This window comes from Chroicocephalus ridibundus, chromosome 7, assembly GCF_963924245.1.
Source record: "Chroicocephalus ridibundus chromosome 7, bChrRid1.1, whole genome shotgun sequence".
Classification (NCBI taxonomy): domain Eukaryota; kingdom Metazoa; phylum Chordata; class Aves; order Charadriiformes; family Laridae; genus Chroicocephalus; species Chroicocephalus ridibundus.
This window is the reverse complement of record NC_086290.1, coordinates 56,721,867-56,741,025: the sequence shown is the minus strand read 5'-3', so window position 1 is coordinate 56,741,025 and position 19,159 is coordinate 56,721,867. Positions and strand designations below refer to the sequence as shown.

The 19,159-nt window shown below is 43.0% G+C and overlaps 1 long non-coding RNA gene across 1 annotated transcript in view; it reads left to right on the top strand.

Annotated features, from left to right (window-relative positions):
• Positions 1 to 1,064: 1,064 nt before the first annotated feature.
• The window catches only part of LOC134518825 (uncharacterized), a 252,227-nt gene continuing 234,132 nt past the window's right edge, over positions 1,065 to 19,159 (top strand). Inside the window, exon 1 of the long non-coding RNA XR_010072069.1 lies at positions 1,065 to 1,222. This is a non-coding gene — a long non-coding RNA (uncharacterized LOC134518825). The remainder of the gene's footprint in view (positions 1,223 to 19,159) is intronic.

Below are 19,159 nucleotides of genomic sequence, written 5' to 3'. Positions count from 1 at the left end.
CTGTGTCGTGTCAGTGCAGGTCTGAGGCGCTGTTGTATTGCCCGGGCCTTCAAATTGCAGTATTCGTGCAGGGCTGAGCTACTGCCCTATCCCCAGCCTCAGGAAATTGGCCTTTAAGAGTGCCATGTCTTGAGTTCATGTAGGTTCGAGGTGCTGTGATGTAACCTAGCCTTCAAAATGGTCCCTCCAGGAGTGCTACGCTGTACCTGCACAGGCCTGAAGCGCTGCACTATCACCTCACCTCCTGAAATGGTCCCTCCAAGACCCCTACGCTGTGTTCGTGTGGGCCTGAGGTGCTGCCCTATACTTGGCCTCCCAGCACAGGCCATCCAAGAGCACTCTCCTGTGTTTGGCAGGCCCTGAGGTGCTGCTGTATCACCCCCAGCTCGCTGAAAACAGCCCTTCATCCCAGTACAGATGGGCACATGCCTGCATTCCAGCTCTTCGGTCTCTGGTGGTAGCCCCTGTCCCCGTTTCTCTGATGAAACTGCTGTTAAGCTGTGCCAGCAGGCCACTGAGGAAGCTGGAGTGGATGCTGTACATAAAAACAACAGAGTTCCTGCCTTCATTCAGGAAAAAGATGCTGTGTAGGTTGTCATGGCCTGGCTGTCCGTGCTGTGCTATACCTCAAAGGCAGAGTAGGAGGCATAGGGTACAGAATTTGCTTCACCAGAGATGTATCCGTCTTTTGCTGGCCTCCAGCTAGTTGCAAGGTGAGCTGCAGGCAGTCTTCTCAGCACACCAAACTCCAGCTACACAAACCACACTATTTGGAGCTGTGGATGAGTATAACGGCTGTGTCTGGTCACACAACTGGGATGAAGTCCATGAGATAAGCATTTCTGATCAATAGGATCTGGCTATAAAGCAGTCGGTCTGCATTACTTCGCGATACTTTACATTGCAATACTTTGCTCTCGGACAATGTGTTCAGTCTGTGATCTCAGAATAGAAACCTTCCTGTCCCTCATGGCCCAGAAGTGGTGGAAACCCCAAAACAAACGAAAGAAACAAGCTACCCCAACCAAATCCAACTGGGGTATTGAGTCGCGGAAGAGGAACTGCAGAAGGATTCAGGGGGTTCACAAAGGACTTCTCGATTGCTATTGACTTTATGTGTAAGGCAGCCAGACCAGCACTATGCTCCAGTTTTAAAATGCTGAACCAAAAGGCTGTATGCATTCAGCTCCAAGACCATGCATTTGACAGACCTGGATGAAAGGTATGTGTGCGAGTTTAATGCGGTTAAATTTTCAATCATTTAAATTGCTTTGAAAAAGATGTACAATTGACAAATTATTTACAGAACCAGCAGTGACTGGTGCAACAGTTTGCATTAATGCTGACATCTTATACGGGAGTAAAATTACAAAGCTCAGGAAAAGATATGGTGGGTACGTTGTTCAGAGAGAGCACAGTGCAGTGTTCACAGCATCCTGTTTGGTGAGATCTCTCACTCATTGTGTGTTTTACCTGGTAAAAGAGATGGAAAGATAATCTCAAGGGCTGACACTCACTGCAGTACATCGTTATTGGATTTAAATAAGGCAGCTGAGCATCCTCTCAGCGGTACGATTCGCTTCCCTAACTTTTACTGTTTAGAAGTCAGCAACACGATCTAAAGTAGGCTGTGTCTATAATCAGCAGAGGGACCTGCAGAGGGCATTTCAGAGGCTTGAGTTAGGGTGAGATGAATTGTCTTCTGGCTCTTTTCAGTCTGGAGGGTGTTCAGATGGCAGCATGGACAGGTAAGTGAAGTAGGAAGGTTCCCCTCCAGAGAGTCATGCTGAGACTGGAGACTGATGACCTGACCCGTGATGAAACGCAGTATGCACAGGCAGGTGGCAGAACACTGCCGGGAGAAAGTGCGAATTTCCGATTAATTTCTTCAGTGGGAAACAGACCAACTGATGTTTGGTTGCTGTTTTTGAAAGGCCTGGGAATAACAGCAGCAAAGCTGGGGCAGTCCTAATTCCATCTCTCTTCCTCTGGAGCAATGTAGTTGAAGACTCTTCAGCCAGCAGCATTAATTTTGCTGTTATTCCACTGTGGCCCCAAAGGAATGGGTAGAAAGTTAAAACTATGTATCTTCTGAGCTTTTTGTGGCTAACAGGTCTGAAATGACAATAGGAAGTGATAGGAAAGTTTCAACTGGCATTGGCCTTGAAGGCCCCTGATTTTGGCCACGACTCTTAAGTTTTCCACATCAGCACTTTCTTCCCCTGAAGTTGCAATGTGCATCTACTGTTCTTATTCTGAGTGGGAAAGTACGTTTGCAAGGGGAGGAATACAAATTATTTCAGATTTTACAGTCTTATTTGAATAAACTCCTCCAACTCCCACTTTGGCCAAGATGTACCTTTAAACAGCTGTGACTAAAGCAATATATCCAGTGAGCGTTTTTTCCACAAAACTACAGGACGCTGAGTTCACAGAAAGCTGAGAGAAAACTAGGAGACAAATCACTGGTGTTTCTCAAAGGATCAGGGAGGAATCACTGCTGGTGTCTCTCTTGGTAGCTAATGCTGTTATTGCTGAAGTGAGCCTCTTAACATAATGCTCTCTCTGTGTAAAAGTCATCAATGATGGACTAGCAGAGACGCCCCTAGGAAAGCAGAGCTCTGTTTTAAGTAGTTTATTCCACTAATACAGGGAAGATAATGCCCCAAAAAAGTCAGATTTAAAGGTTTAAGTCTGTTCTTGCTTAAGCGAAGTGGCCATCAGGAGTCCTGTCAGGATTTAGAATATATGTAAAAGCAAAATAATGGTCTCAGGTTGTGCTTTGTGTAGTTTTTCTCAGTGTTAAGAAGTAAAAAACAAGTTTAGTTTCATCTTAAACTAGTGTTGAGAATAGTTCATAAAAAAAAAAGGTTCACCTTGTCCAGGTCTTCCGGGGATACCTTAAATTGATGGGGTTTTGAACTGAAATTAAAGTTTCAATGCAAGGCTTCTTTCAGAGTTACATTCCAATGAATCCAGTCTTCTTAGTATTGAGAAAATGTCCAGAATCTCACTAAAATCAAATAAAGGGAGGGAGATGTTTAGAATTTTAATAACTGCAATGAACAAATATATCTCCCTCTGACTGCTAAAGAAGATACTGATTCTGGACATGTGGTTTATTAAAATACAAGAGATAAGAGAAATGGAGAAGATTATAGAAAACAGACATATATACATGAAATACATTTGAAAAAAAGGGAAGTGATGTCAGTTAAATAACAGATCAAGAAGCCGTGTAAGGGAGTTCTAAAGCTCAATATTACTCAGTTATTTGCATATATATTTGTTGGTAAGACTTACTTTGTTAGGGCTTTGAAAGGGAAATGGTGAAGTCAAACACAGAGTGGTAGATGGCAGTTCAGTCTGAAAGGATTCGCAGTGCTTTTGGTTTGAGAAGTGGCTTACAAGGCTTTCTGGCTTCTAAGGGTGTGAAAAGTTGAAGCTGGATATAACATGAAATCTCTGAAATAACTGAAATGGTATGAAATGGCCTACAAGCTTCTTTCTGGCCCTCAGTTTGGTGGGGAAAGGGGAGAATATAATCTACTGTCAGTTTACAAATGAGTTTGCTTTTCCGCAGTTCACTTTTTCTTCTTATGGGACAGGAAGGGTGGGAAGGGTGTTTTCTGCAACCATAATGGGACTAAATATGCTCTAAGGTGTAACGCTAAAAATCTGCATCTCAAAAGAATAGCTGTCCCTTCTGTGGGACATGTTATCAGGTGTACAGATGGTAGTTAACCTTTCCTTTCCCTCCAAGTCAGTGCTGGCCAGGGCGGTGCTTGTGATTCAGTGCATATGACACATGTGGCCATGTCGCTCCTCTGCATCCCTGTTCCCACCGCAGTGACATGCCTGCCTAGGGCGGTGACAAAAAGATGACAATGAATGTGGTATTATCCTGAAATTGCTATATACAGCCCTCCGCAGAGGAGACAGTTTTGGAATGTGAACTTTGTCCTTTAATCCAAACACAGCAAAAGTCTGTCTCTCCTCTCTCTCTTACCACATCTCAGCTGTCTTTTGGAGGGACAGTCTTGACATTTGGTACATGGACATTATGAATATCTCAGTACAGGGAAACAAATGTGAAATTTGTCATTTCTAGTGCAGGTTGCCCAAGGAGTCATTTAACAGCCACAAAAAATGTGTCAGAGATTTCTAAAGGCGTTTAGGAGATGCTCGTGCCCATTTGCTGTTAATACTAATGAGAAGTGAGTGTCCAAATCACTTGGACAGGTTTTGGAAAGTCTCAGCTAGATTCATGTCTTCCTGGAGGAAATTACATTTGACAGGAGGGTTCTGATGCAGAGAGAATAAGGGCACTGGAGGCCACTATTGGAATTCATTGTATTTCGGTTCAGAAATCTGCCAAATGTGCAATATATACAGATGCTGATATCTACACCTCTATTCTGCTGTCAGCTAATATAATATCCTTTATTTTTCTGCTTACTGCATATGCTGTTAAATTAGATAGACGTATTTGCAAGGTGAATGACAAGTGTAATTGGCTATAAATGCTCCATTTAGAGAGATTGCAAACTATGTTTAAGTTACACTCAAGTGCACCTGTACTTGGGATGCAAAGTCATTCAGCTCCCACAGCACCTTCATTATAACCATACTTCATCCTCCCACACAAATAGATTCCGAGGAAAATAATTTCTCCCCAAATGTACATCTGCTGCAAATTATACCAGCATCATTACACATGCAAGTATAGTGAACACAAATCTCATACTATATGTTAGTGCTGATTGAAAGATGATACCTACTTTTGGAAAACAAAGGAAAGCTAAAATAAAAGCTTGACAATTTTTTTGTTTGTTTCAAAGCATTTCCCAAATTAATTTGTCGTTTCTGCATGCTTGGATAAGATTTTTTCAAAATTTTAACTGAAAAGCTTAACTTGTAATCTTTGAGAATGGGATTGAAACCACGGCTGTATTTTTTTTAATTGACCTTGTTAGGGAATCACTGTTGCTAAAACCTAGAGATCATTTGGAGACCATTCTTTGCGACATCTAAAATTAATTTCAGAAAAACACGAATATTTTCAAGATAGGCTATAAAAGTGTAAACTCTTTTGTCTTTTTTTCTTTTGGAAAGTCTTTAAGGCTTCTGATAAAAAGGCTATTTTTGAATGCAAACAGCTTTTTACTGAAACACTTCTGTCTAGTTCTGCAAAGTTACACTTGTGACCAGAAAGAAAATGGTGCAATTTAATTGCTGCCTACCTTTCATTGTCCCCGTCAGATCTGCGGCTGGTTGTGTTAAAAGCATACGCGTGCAAAGCACTGCTTATTATCTTAACAGCCAGGAATCTTCCAGGTTTCAAATTCCCAATTTCTCTTCTCTGTTTCTTCATTTTACTGAGTGGCAGTTGTGTACCAATACAGAACAGACAGGGCTGAGGCAGTTTTAACTTCTTTTTGTGTCTCAGGTAATCTGTGCTCTCTGCTTTAATACAAAGTAGTCCCAAGGCTGCTGCGCACTTTCCTATGTTCTTTCAAGCCACATCTGTCAAATCTGTACTCGACAGCTGGTCTGTACGGGTGTCATACATTCAAAGCAAAGACAGTTAAATGAAAGAAACTCCTAAACAAATTCAATATCGATTGTGCCCTGCTGCCTGCAGTGTGGGACTGAGGTATGCCTGATTGCAGATCTAATCTCACTCTGATACCTCAGTAGCAGTAATGACAGTCGCTCCATTTTGTTCTGCACAAGGAGGCTGTGGGATATCTTTAGCTATATAAAGTACTAGCACTCTTTAGGCTTTCCACAGTCAAGTCCATGTTTCAGAAGGCAGATGGAAATTCAGGTACAAGATGACTTCTGGAGACGCCAGCTCTTGTCTGCGTTCAGCAAGCGTACAAGTAGTTGTCTTTGGGCTTTAACAGAGCCTCGGGATGCCACCTGCTAAGGAGGCATAGACAAACCTCTGCTTGGAGGGAAAATCTGCTGTTTAATGTTATGGGGAACTTCCTTACTTTACTGCTAAACTGTGTTATTTCTCTTTGAATCTTTCCCAAAGTAGTATGTGTCATTACACATTGCTGTGCTAAAGGCTCTATGTGTATTTAGTTACTTGTGTGACTCCCAAAAGCTGCAATCTCAACTTTAATCCAGCCTTCATGTTGATCACCATGCCACGTCTTTTGAAAGCATTTATGATCAGGGGACTGCAATTTTTAGAGCCAATTCCACATTGGAGCTGACTTTTATTAAGGAGACAGGATCTTAAAAAAAATATTAAACTAGTCCTCATTAGAAAATGGAGACATAAAAGTCTCCAGAGCCAGATTGTGACTGCCACTGCAGAGCTGTTTATGCAGCTGTTTATGCAGAGAATAGCTCTCCAGGGATGGGCTATTTGCTGTTGCTTCTGCTCCAAAGACCCTGCACCTTCCAGTGCTAGAACCAGGGGTTTTGGGTTCCTGCCTGAACAGCGTGAATGGTAATGGTCGCTAAGTGCCTCATTCTCCCCTCTGGAAAGTGCATGGGTTGTCACAATACCTCTGTCTCACTTGCAGCGCCCTGGGGCATGGGAAATGGGATAAAACAAAGCCAAAACCTCTGACCTATTTTGCAAAAATGCAAAACCTCTGACCTATCTGCAAATGTTGCTTCTGGGGTACTTGTTTCTGTGTATCCTCGTTGAGGGATGCCAGTTTATTGCTTCCTGGGATATCTTATTGCTTCGCTTTCAATGAAATGTAACTCTTTTTTTTTTTTTCTTTCTGAAAGGCTGTGCAAATGACTTAAGATGAGCTACACATTGACTTTGTTTCTATTAGAACCACCAGGTCCTTCTCTGCAGGGCTCCTGCCCAGAAAATCAGGTCCCAGCCTGCACTTGTGCATGGGGACTAAGCTGTCCCAGGTAGAGTGGCTTCACTGAATTAATGAGGTTCCTGTTTGCCCCTTTCCCCAGACTGTTGAGGCCCCTCAGTAAAGTCCAGGCTTGGCCTGTCCCTCTGTCTTTTCATCCCATTCCTCCAGGCTCCCAGTTTTCCCCCTTCATCGTTCCAAATCTGAGATTTCAGTGAAAAAAACATGAGTGAGTGAAAACACCTGCACATTGAAGCACACACATTTAAAACAACACTTAAAAAAAAGCTTTTCCATCTTGTTGGTATTTTGGAGAAAGCCAGTCTGCTTGCAGTTACACCAGTACGTTTACGCACAAGGTCACATTAACTGTCTGAGCAGATGCCGACAGAGTTGGAAACTCCCACCTGCTGCAGATGAAACCCAATTAACCAGCCTCATGCTGTTATAAAAACCCCAAGCAGCAGCTCTGCTGGTTCTTTGCCTGGGGAGAGAAGCGTGTGGGCTGTGTGCAGGCTCAGAGCTAGTTGTTTTACTATCTCTTCTGTCTTTCTGGACTCATTCCCCTTATGATAGGAGATGTTGTGCTGAATAACACTACTTGAGAACGATGCCTGTCTGATCAGTGAGTTTTCTTTAAACCATGTCTAATTGCCTTATCTAGATCAGTGTCTTTTTCTCCTTACTTTCAGGGATATTTTTAGACTAGTCAGTAAGTCTGCGATATGACAGAACCCCTTAAAAGCTCTGGATAGCTTGGCTTGTAGAGTCTAAAAGGAAGGGGTGTAGGATTTGCCTTGTAAGGAGGCTGACAGCTATTCTTAAGGTGTTTAGATCTAATCCATACTAATGAGATAGCTTTTTATCTAACTGAACTGCAACATTTCTTACCTGCTCTCTGTCTTCTTTTGAAAACCCATGTATTAAATTACTATGAGACAATAGTTTCTAAAAGGCATTCTCCTAACCTTAGTTTCTTCACTAAATTGAATGAATCTAGTGAAGTGTCTCTTAGAAACAAATCTTTTTTAAACCTGCACTCTATTCTTCTTAACCTCTCTGCCCTAAACAATTTCTGAGACAAGATGAATACCAGCCTGTGAAGATCATAGCTACATATATTCTACTTACGCATTCACTTGGCTGATAGCCTGGAATAAGTCACTTTTGAGGGTTAAACAAGTTGTGGGGCTATAGATGGGACCTCATTATGCAACACATGAGGAGAGTTATTACTGTAAGCTGGTTGCTGAGGTAGAGTTGCTGTGTTCACTACATAGAAAGTATAGGCACTGAGGTTACCCTGGTGTCAGAATCTCTTAGCTGAAATCTGAAACAAGCAGGTTAACCTCTCTCCCATGGGAAACTACCGCACTTGTCCCTGGTTTTGCTAATTTAGGGGTCTACTATTTTGCTGCTAGAAAACCGTAGGAAAGGAAGGCTTCCACTCCCTGTAAAGATTGTGTCCTTGCTTTGAGATGCTTTGAATTGCTAATACTAGCTTAAATGTGGCCTGGGCTATTATCACTGCTGAGAAGTAGACCCAGTCATTGACAAAACTTTGAAATCAGAGGCTTCCAATTTGAATCTCACACGTCCCCAAGGCTCTTGAGCGCTGAAAGATGGTATGCCTAAACACATGAGGCAAATAATCCTGCCTTTGTACTTCAAGGGGATAACCAGGATGACTTTTTCTCTAGAAGTGTGTTACTTAGAGTGATCTCCACCTCCCAGTGTACTCTCCCATTACCTGTTATAGTTGAATGAGTTTTGGGAATTTCCTCCTCCTTTAGGAGTACTCTGAGCTGAAACTTTGTTTGGATTCTTCTTAACAACCAAAACCCTGTGTTAACCCTGGCCAACAACCAGGACCACACAGCTGTCTGCTCACTCCCCCTCATTGGGATGGGGAACAGAATCGGAAAAGTGCTCAAGAGACTTGGGTTCAGCCATCTCCAGGAAAGCAGAGCTCCATCATGTGTAACAGTTACTTGGGGAGGGCAAAACGCCATCACTCCAAACATACCCTCCTTCCTTCTTCTTCCCCCAGCTTTATATACTGAGCATGCTGTCACATGGTGTGGAAATAGCCCTTTGGTCAGTTGGGCTCAGCTCTCCTGGCTATGTCTTCTCCCAACTTTTTGTGCCTTCCCAGCCCTTGCTGGCAGGATGCTGTGAGGAGCAGAAAAGGCCTTGACTGTTTAGCAACAACCAAAACCATCAGTGTTTTACCAACGCTATTTTAATCCCAAATTCAAACTATAGCACTATACCAGCTCTCAGAAAGTCAATTCTGTCCCAGCTGAAACCACGACACCCTGTTGCGGTCTGTCAACAAAGGCTTATTTGAAAAGGGTTGGGAAATAAGACAACAGGAAAATGAACCAAAAGCAGTTGTTTTCTTCATTGATTAAATAATCTTACAGCTTTTTTGGCCGATAGAAAATTACCTCTTAAAGGCAGATAAAAGGGGCTTTTTATCCTCAAATGGGACTGAAAGAGAAATCTGGATTGTTGGTTTGGACTTGCATAGCAAGGGGGACTTGCTTTGTCATGTTCAAAGAACCACCAAAACATTAAAGGTTCCAAACTTTCATGCTGCAACCTTAAATGTCTGTGTCCTAGAAAAATCACTAAACCAAGTAAAGACTTTTTGGACCAGTCTGAAATGGTTACGTCTACAGGCTGAATTTTGAATTCCCAGTGAAATGCATAAAGTCATCTTAGATTAAGAGTTTAACTCACTTGTACTGCATGGTTAGAGTCAGATGGGATGAATAATGACATGATTCGTATCACTTTTCCCGCACAACAAATGACACATTATATGTATCTGGTTGAAATTCACAGTGGAGTAGGATACCCAGCTTTGTCCTACCCTACGCGTAGCTTTTCTAGCTGAGGTTTGGCCTCCTCTGTCTTGCTGCATTTCCATGTGAGCTGTGTACCTCTTCCTGAATTAATGAGACTCCCAAGTAGATCTTCAAACTGGGAGGGTTGCTGCATCCTGGGCTTGCTTTCAAATACCCACATACTTAAAAGGAGCTCGTGTTCTAGTTAATGTGATGGGACATTCCTTCCTCCTCTGCGTGGGGAATGAACACCAAAAAGTCATTGACCAAATACTTCCAAACAATGCCACATTCTCTTAGGATTGATATCACAAAGCAGTATGTTACTATGTGCTCAGTGCCTTGCTCATAAACATGCTTAACTGTGTGTGATGGAACGCTAATTCAGTGATGGTTTGCTCACTTTCTGCATGTAAATAGTGATCTGGAGGGTGCTGACAGGACCCCTAAAGGGGTTGTGTAATGTTAGAGATCTGTTCTCTATAAATGCTCCCCCAGTGACTCTCCTACAGATGAAGTGACTGCCAGTGCTGTTCTGTACACTAAAATTGTCAAGGCTTTCTGGTTTCCAGCCTTCAGAGTGGGATCATACTGCAAGTCCTACTTAGCCTGCCCTTCCTTCAGAGCAAAAACCTTTTTGATAAAGATACCCGTAACTGTTTCAGGACACCATACAGAGGTTGCTAGCTGCTTTCTTATCTGCCCCTGGAGTTGCTGCATAACTTAAATCATCAAGTTATTCTTGCAAACAGTTTTCCCATTTCATTTTAATACTTCAGAGAATTACTGGACCTTGTAATATTGATCTATTCACTTCCTGTCCTTTTATAGCTGCCTATATAATTTCTGATCCTTAAATCTGACAACTGTGTCCCCAAGATGACTGTTCTTAATGTTTAAATGATTGCTACCTTCCATCAAAAAATCTAGCATTAAAACAGTAAATACAGTGCAAAAGCAATAAAATAGTATGTCTATGGATTAATTTCAGACTACCCTTTAAGTATAAAACCAATGTGTGGAATATAACTTGATTTTTAGCTAAAACTGGATCAAAGTTCTCTAAGCGCTAACAAGAAATCACCTGGAAATAGTGCCAACTGCAAGTAAAAGTGTCAAATTTTGTACATTTCATGTATATGAAACTGCATAGAAAGAGTTATTTCAGTAAGAATGAGAGGTTTATGCTTTTATGTAGATATCACAAAGACATACAGGATTACGAGAATGCTAGAAACTGCAATTAATGTACTAGGTCTTTTAGTAATGCCATTTCCTCTCTGTTGAGCAATACAGTGCTTAAACTTTATTTTTTCTTTTTTAGTGGATCTGTGTTTCCATGCTAAAGCACCGCATATAATTTTGGGGTATAACTTCTATAAATGCAAAAAAATTCCCTGCTACTCTCCTTCCTGCTCTGCAGACCACCAAGGAAACTACTAATGCAATTTTAATGTATAGCTCTACCTTTTTCTCAAGCTCTGGGACAAAGATTCCCTGAAGTGCTTTAGAACAGAGGTCAGATTGCATTTTTAAAACAGCTGCGAGAAGTCTCTGATCTGTAATATAAACCCCATGATATCCAGCTCTGCAGTCTAATCAAGCTTGGAAGCTGCTGATTTGGTAGGAGGGTAACCGTGCATGCAGCAGCTGTGTAGATCACGTCACATCTTCATAAAGCAGTTAGATGCTGTAGAAGGCCAAGTTTCCAGTTTTCCCTCTATTACCAACCCTTCCTTTTCCTCCAGAGCCATCCCTCAAGCATAAGAGGTGTCTTAAACAACCAATGCCAACTGCACCTGCTTACCATGATAATTAGCTTCACTAGTGCTGTGCTCCACATTGAAACTCTTACAGCCTCTCTCTCTGGATCTATTAAGAGCTGCAGCCTTGCCGAACATGCCTTCCCACAGCTGCTGGCTTTTGGCTTGACATGTTTGTCCATTTCTTTGTTAGCACACATAGCAAAGAAGCCCTTATCCAGCTTTGTCTGTTTGCTCTGGCTTTCTGATCAAAATGTCAAGTGACTTTGAGCCATCTATCTTTTAAGGGTAAAACAGGCATGAAAATCAAACGCAGCATGTTTTGAATCTGGGCAACTTCCAGAGCATGAGCTTCTAAATTTCTGTGCTGAGACAGATATTTTTTAACAGCCTTCTTGCTTATCTGATAATCAAATCTCCAGATAGTTAAGTGATGAATATGTGCCAGTCCTACATCTATCATCCAAAATATGCTTGAATTGTTTGCTGCTTGTGCAGATGGAGTGTGTTAGGTGCTTGTGTTTGGTTGGGACTGTGTTACATGGTGGGTGTCTGATGCTTATATTCTATGCAGAGGAATGAGATTTGAACAATTTGTATTCCATGGTATTTTTTTTCCCTTTCTTTCTTTTCCTTCCAATTTTCCTTCCAAGATGCATGACCTCTATATACTCCTGTTTTCCCTGTTTTCACCCCATGCCACCAAAGGTGCACCACCTGTGCAGACAAATGTTTCAAGGATGGAAAAGTGAGGTACTGTAATTCCAAATTTTAAATGTGTTTCAGTTTAATGTCTGTAGAATCACCTAGCGAGTCATCTTTCTTCAGAGTAAGATGAAGCTACTTTCCAGCAAAGAGTCTGGGATATATCTGCTCTCACCTAGTGAGGCCAGGTGTTACAGTAGGACTAATATTTTTGAAACTGATGGTAGAAGTACTGAGACAGTATTGGGAATTTTTGAACTGGCAGTCACAAAAAGTGTAACTTTGTTACCAGGTCTGTTTTTTAAAACTTTACCAAAAATCTTCTCTAAGCACTTAGTGATTTTGGCACCTTAAACTTACACCATCCCTCCTCTGTCGAATTTACAATCAATCTTATGATTAACCTGCCTCTTTCAGGCAAAACACTGATACGTAAAGCTGAGAAACATGCAACAGGAATATCTCATATCTAGGACTGATACTCTAAAATCTGTTGGGGCAGGCAGCCCTGTTGCAGCATAAACAGTAATAGGGTTTTCCAGAGGAGGACTAGGTGTGAATTTCTGCAATACAAAGAAGAATGAATTTTAGAGGTTCTCCCTTACAAAGAAAGGGAGTTCACTGAGATTTATCAAATGTCAGGCAAGTAATACAGCTTGGAAACGCTGGTTCAGAAGGCTGCACCTTTGAAGCAGTGAGTCAGTCTGCACAACACAACTCTGCTGAGAGATTTCAGTGAGCCTGCCTGAAACTGCAGGTAGTGGTGGCCACTGAAGTTCTGTAGGAAGCTAACTCTGCCTCCACGAGAGCTTTGCCGAGTGGCAAGGAAAGCTGACTTCATAAAAGGCCCACCACCAGCCCACTTACTTTTCTTTTCCGCTGCTACAACTTTCCTGGAAGGGTTTTCACTAGAGCAGTGTAACAGGATTGTGCACAGAGCATCACTAGCATCACAGAGCATCGTGTCTTTTCCCAGCTGCAAGCTTCTTTTCTGCACCCCCTTGTGGCATCAGGATTCACTCCGGGAGGGCAGACACTGAACCTCAGTCACGTACCTGTCTGAACTACTGAGAGCTCCTGAAAAGTAGTTCTCATTAGGGCAGACTGGCAAAATAAAGTCCTGTTTAATCTCTCAGCTGATTTATTAAATACAAGGTGGTGTTGGGGCTGCTCTGCTGTTGTCAGTCTTTTTTGAAGCAAAGCATGAAAAATGTGCTTTGCCTTGCTGCTGACGGGGTTGCTGGATAGAAGAGGGTGATTTAGCAACTCGGCTCCCTGCCTTCCATGTGTAACCTGCCACTTGAAAAGCTGCTGGTAGTGCCAGGGTGGCACTAAGCCATAGTAGGTAATTTTTCTTCCTTGTGTTGTTGGTAGGAGAAGCTTTTGCACAGAAACTGCCTCTTTGACCTTCAATTTACAAAACCAGAAATATTAGCCTTTATATATGGAGGGAAGGGAACCTGCACTTATCTTTTGATGTGAGAAATTTGCACCTCCAGCAGGCTTGTCTGGGCTCATGTAAGAAGAAAATTATTTAAATGCTGTATCATAGTTGTGGCCACTTGCTGTCCCTTCAGATTATCTTATCTTCTCCTTCCTTTTTTATTTTTTTCCTATCACTCTTTAACATATTAGAAAAGATTTTAATTTCTTTCTCAGTATGAGAATGGGGAATGGCAAACAAGAAGTTAGTTGTAGAGAGAAAAGCATGGCTGTGGTCACATCTTCTATCGGATCAGTTGCAGGTGCTGAGCAATAACGTGGTGTTAAAATACTGAGTGAGGAAGCATTAGGATGATGCATCTCAATTTGTTGCAATTCTCTGGAACCTGAAAGGAAATCCCCTACTACCTCAGATCCTATCGTAAAATAATGGCATTCCTCCTCTTCTGCCTCCCTCCCAGCTCCCCTGGGGAGAGATCAGGCAGTTGTAGATAACCCTAGTCTTCATTCATGTGGCATAATGATATTATAAGAGAGAAGATATTTAAAAACAAGCATCAAACAGGCCTGAAATCAGAGTTGATGGGAGGGAGTATATGGTTGCATTTTTGGAGAACTGCTTCCCAGGCCATTTTTGCTGCCTTCCATACTAACATCGGTTCTGTCATGGGTCATATACCCCCTGGTTCTTGGTACCAAATGCCAGCTCGGTAAGCAATGACTTTTGAATGACTGAAAAGTGGTGGAAGAGAGAGGGAAAGACATCATGACCAGGAGACCTAACAGGCTTCCAGATATTGCAGCTGTCTGAGAGCCCAGAGCTCTGTTTCTCATTGTGACCGTGTCTTTCTGGACTTTTCTACTTGCTCACCAACCTCACTTTTCGGCATGATGAGATTCCCTTCTATCACAGGCAGTAGGTCAGCCTGTTCTCCATCCTGCTTCCCGTAAAGAGACCTGTCATCCCGTGATGTGGCCAGGCAAGGAGAAATGCGCTCTCCCGGGTTTTTCAGGATTGCAGATGAACAGTCTGTAGCCTGTAGTGCTCTGGGCAAGAACAAGTTGTTTTTGATTAGAGCTGTGGTGTATTGGTAAACCAGCAGTGTATAAGGGACAGCTTGAAATGTTCAGATCCTCCAGGACTAGATAAGCATAATTGCATATTTGGAATTAGCAAAACTGCAAGGATCAAAGCAATCTCCTGGATGGATGACTAGATCAAAGGAGAGACTTTAAAAGGAGAAAACATGGATGTTAAGTTCTCCATCTACACTCTATAAATACAAGATGCCAGCGGTAAAGAGGATATAGGAATAAAAGGAGATTTTGCACATTTCTCAGCAGGAAATAATTTAGTGTCTGACTAGTTTGATTTTAAATTATGATAAAATAACAGGCTCAAAACTTCAGCACAAACAAGGTTCTCCTTGTAAAAACTGAGTTTGAATCCTTATTAGGATATAGGATAAAATCATAACTTCTTCCATAAATTTACATGAAAGACCAGTATTGTGTTCCTCTGCTTAAAGAACACATGATACCTGACTAAACAGCAAACTGCAACATATCCAGAACTCTATCAAGAAAAGACTGTAATTGGTCTCACTTTAAATCACTCCCTGACATTCAGATAGAATCAGAGAATACAGATCTCTCTTCGAGCACAAGGGGCCCAGCAAAGTGCATGGCAGATTGGAAACATGACGGCTGCTTGTTGTGCATGCGGCTATTAAAAGCATATGGTATTCTGGATGAAAAATAGTTATGGTAATCTGCTCAGGCTTGCCTTATCTTTTGAAGGGGGAAATGCTTGCTTTTAATATTGGTCAGTCTTATCTTGAACAGCCTGCAGATGTGGTTGTCCTGCTTGCGAACTGATCGTGATACTTTGACCAGGGCGGAGGTGGCAGCCAGTGGAACTGGGGTGAGAGAGAGCTGAGCTGCGAACTCAGAACAGAAGCATTTCTAGAGCTTGGGTGTTGCGGTATGAATTGTCTTGTCATATCCTCAGGGACTGAACTCCCACGCTGACACGTGCATCCTCCTGCAAGTAACGCTAATGAACAAATATTCCTTCGGTTAAATGAGATGTTTCAGAGGGTTATAAAAGCAGCTTTCTGGGAGTCAGAAAATAAAGTGAGCAGCAGTTTATGCAAGAAGAAAGTGCAAATTGTAAATGTCTGTACACGGAGCCTGTCGCCCTTACCTCACTCTGTGTTTGTGGATCTGGAGGTATTTAAAGGATTAGGCAGACGGCTCTGAGGATCTCAGTGTTGGACTGGATTGGAGTTTGTTCACTGAAATCTGTTTGTGAATCTGACCCCTCAGGCCTATCCCATAGCTTGGCAGGGAAAATATGGAAGCCTGGAGAAAATATCTGGGTCTTAGGGATAAGACTGACTTAGTTTTTGTGAAGGGGCATTCAGAACATGGCAGCAATAATGTTACCTCTTGATACAACTGAGTTTTCTGCCTGAGGCTTTCCTTAATTACACTTTGGATGGGAGACAGGAAAGAGAAGCATCCAAAAGAACAGCCAGCACTGCTGTGCTTGGCTCCTCTTCTTTTCTGAGCAGATAAAGCTGAGAGGAAAGAAAACATCTTTCATTGTACACTGCTGTTTTTTCCAAATTCTGAGATCAGTTAACTGCCAAGCACTTTCTAATCCAACCAAATCAATTTGCAAACTTTCATTAATACTATCAGGTAATCTGCAAGCTGTTTACCCCCTGCCTTATTGGAAGGCCCATTAATACACAGGATAATGGATACCTCAGGGAAGATAGACATTAAGTTAATAATTAATGATTACAGAGGCCTTGAGGCAACTGAACACATTTACCTCTGTGAGGATATTGAAATTGTGTTACTCTAATTTCAGCTATCTCCCTGCAGTTGGTACTCAGAGCTGGGTTGGAGCCTGGCTCCAGACAAGATATTCTCACCCTGGATTGCAATGTATAAAGTGTTCTTGAGAACTGCTGGGCTTGTCTGTGCTATCCTGTTAGCTTATGCTAGCGTTGGGGGAGACGTATGGAGCTGATTCCTCCTGACAGGCTCTTATGGTGCTCTGCTTGTACTGTGGGAGCCTGCTGCATGCACGTTGTGGGTGCTGAATGCAGGGTGGGTGGAACTGATGTGATGTGAAGTGCTGATGCCTTCACTATCTTCTGAGGACACTGCAGAACTGTTGTACAACCTCAGGAGGGCTCTGTGAGTGGGAGGCATGAGGCAGGGTGGGTCCTGTGACGGACATGCAACCCAAACACCAGCCCTGGCCTTCAGCTAGCCAGGGAAGTGGTATTCACTGAAGAAGCCTCTCACAGACGTGGTGACAGAAAATCCAGCACAGCCTTAATCCAAAGTTTAGAATCAGGGTCCAAATCAGGATATGAATGGATCAGGGTCCATCCATAGCCTGAGAAACTGAGATTTTATTTGGGAGGTCTTGGGGTGTGGTACACGTGTTTTACCTCCGCAGTTCAGTGCTTGCACTGTCTGCATAAATTAGTGGGGTGTGTTCATTTAAGAATCTCATCTTTTTGTAGGTTCTTCTGTCACGTTTCTTTCCTTCTTTCTGCACCATGCATAGTTTGATACATTACCTCCAAAGGTCCCGGCGCTAATTTGTCCTATACCCAGTGTACATTCCCCGTTCTCAGCCCACATGTCTGCTGCCTCTGAAGTTTCCTTTCTGTATGCTACACTGTGTTGATTTTGTCCCTTTTCCCTCAGAGCCTGTTCTCCTGTAGCAGTGTTGCCTGTTTCAGGGCCAAACTAAGTCTGCTTGGGGTCAGTATGCTGGGCTGTGGCTGACCCTGCCTGTGCTGGGACAGTGATGGGGCATCTGGGCAGAAAGACTTCATCACAGGCATATGCAGATGTGAGGGGAACTGAGCTGGGGGTAGGACACCTATATTTGTGGCCCTTTGTTTACTTTCGCAATGCAAGAATAATAACCAGCATCCCCACCCCCATGTTTGGATGAATTTTTGCCAAGTACTCGAATGTCTAAAATAGCATTAGACAGACCATCTCCTCGATTTATAACCCTCCAGTTCTGAAGTGTGTTTAATTGTTACACCAATTGTTTTCCACTGAGAGCTTCTTCACTTTGGATGTTGAGAACAGATACTCTGAGATCCTTGTGTTTCATCTGGTCTCCTGCAGATAGGTCTTATCTGGTTCTGAGGTGTAATTTGTTTGAAGTTGTCCTTCTACTCATCAATTTCAATGATGTTAATGTGGCGCTTAAGCTAGTTCTTTTATTAAGTTTCGGGGGTTTTGTATTCCACAATCCAATTTTGCATTATTGATAAAGTCTTGAGCAGGGGATTACTTGAGACATGAGCTTTCTGGTGCATTAGTCATACCTGAGTTGTATTTTTCAGAGGAAGCTGGTCTCCTGTTTAGGCCAGTTACTTGCCTGTCTGGCTGCTTCTGTTCCTCTGTAGCGCTGGGGTTACTAACTCATGGCATAATTGCAGGCTCATGTTGTCAGGGAGCAGCAAGGGAGAATGAGCATGGAGCCAAGGGTGACAGCAGGGCAAGCAGAGGCTATGGCCTTGCTGAGAAGCAGTGCAGTCCCACAGTACCCCAGCAAGAAGAGCAGAGCAGGTTCAATGACAACAACCAGGGTCAGCCACAGCTCAGAAATCACTAGCCAAGTCCATTGTGCCAAGGCAGGTCTGAGGTCAAGCTGGGAGGCTAAGCCAGCAGGTCAGAGTCTGGATCAGGAAGGTACACGTCCAGGCACAGACACTTGCTGAAGAGTGTGTGTAATGCTGTCCTTTGGGTAATCAGGTATTATGTCGTCTCGTGTCTGGCTGTGGGTCCATCATGGCATTGGGGTCAGACGTGCTCACAGCAGTCCCTCTGGCTGTCGAGCTGCTTGTCCCAGTACAGGCAGTCTTCCTGGTCTTGCAGGCAGGGGGAGGTGCTGCCAGTTCAATGCTATGTTGGGAGCAGGACATTTGTGATTGCCTGGAGAACTTCTGCAGAGAGCTCATACCTCTTCCATGGCTAAAATGAAGTGGCTTGGAGAAGGGAAAGCAGGAGTGTGTTGCAGGGCCACGAGCTGCCTCTATAGGCTGGCCATAGTCTCTGCCAGGGTTTGGAGGTCAGTCTTGAGCTATGAGGGAGTCCTGAAGGTGTGTGGGGAAGATTGCAGAGCCTGTTGATGCACTCAAGGTGCTGACATGTGGTTCCTAAATTATGCTTGTTTCCCCATGGATGAACATGCTTTGTAGCCTTGGAACCACAATGATTTTCATGTACCACTTCTAAATCTAAGAAAATGGTAAAACAGCTTCCCCCCCGCCCCGATTTCAGCAAGAGGATCTGAAAGACATTGAAACTAGTGACAACCTTCCTTAATCTGTTAGCTCCTTGGTAGATGTGCATGTGTTGGTTAAAAAACAGGCTATGTGCAGCCTTCCACCTTCACAGTGGGGCACGGTACATCCTTCCTGAATCAGCACCACACAGCACCCATCTGCCATTATAGACTTGCTCACAAAATAGCAGCAACCAGAAAATGTAACCCAATTAAAGCACT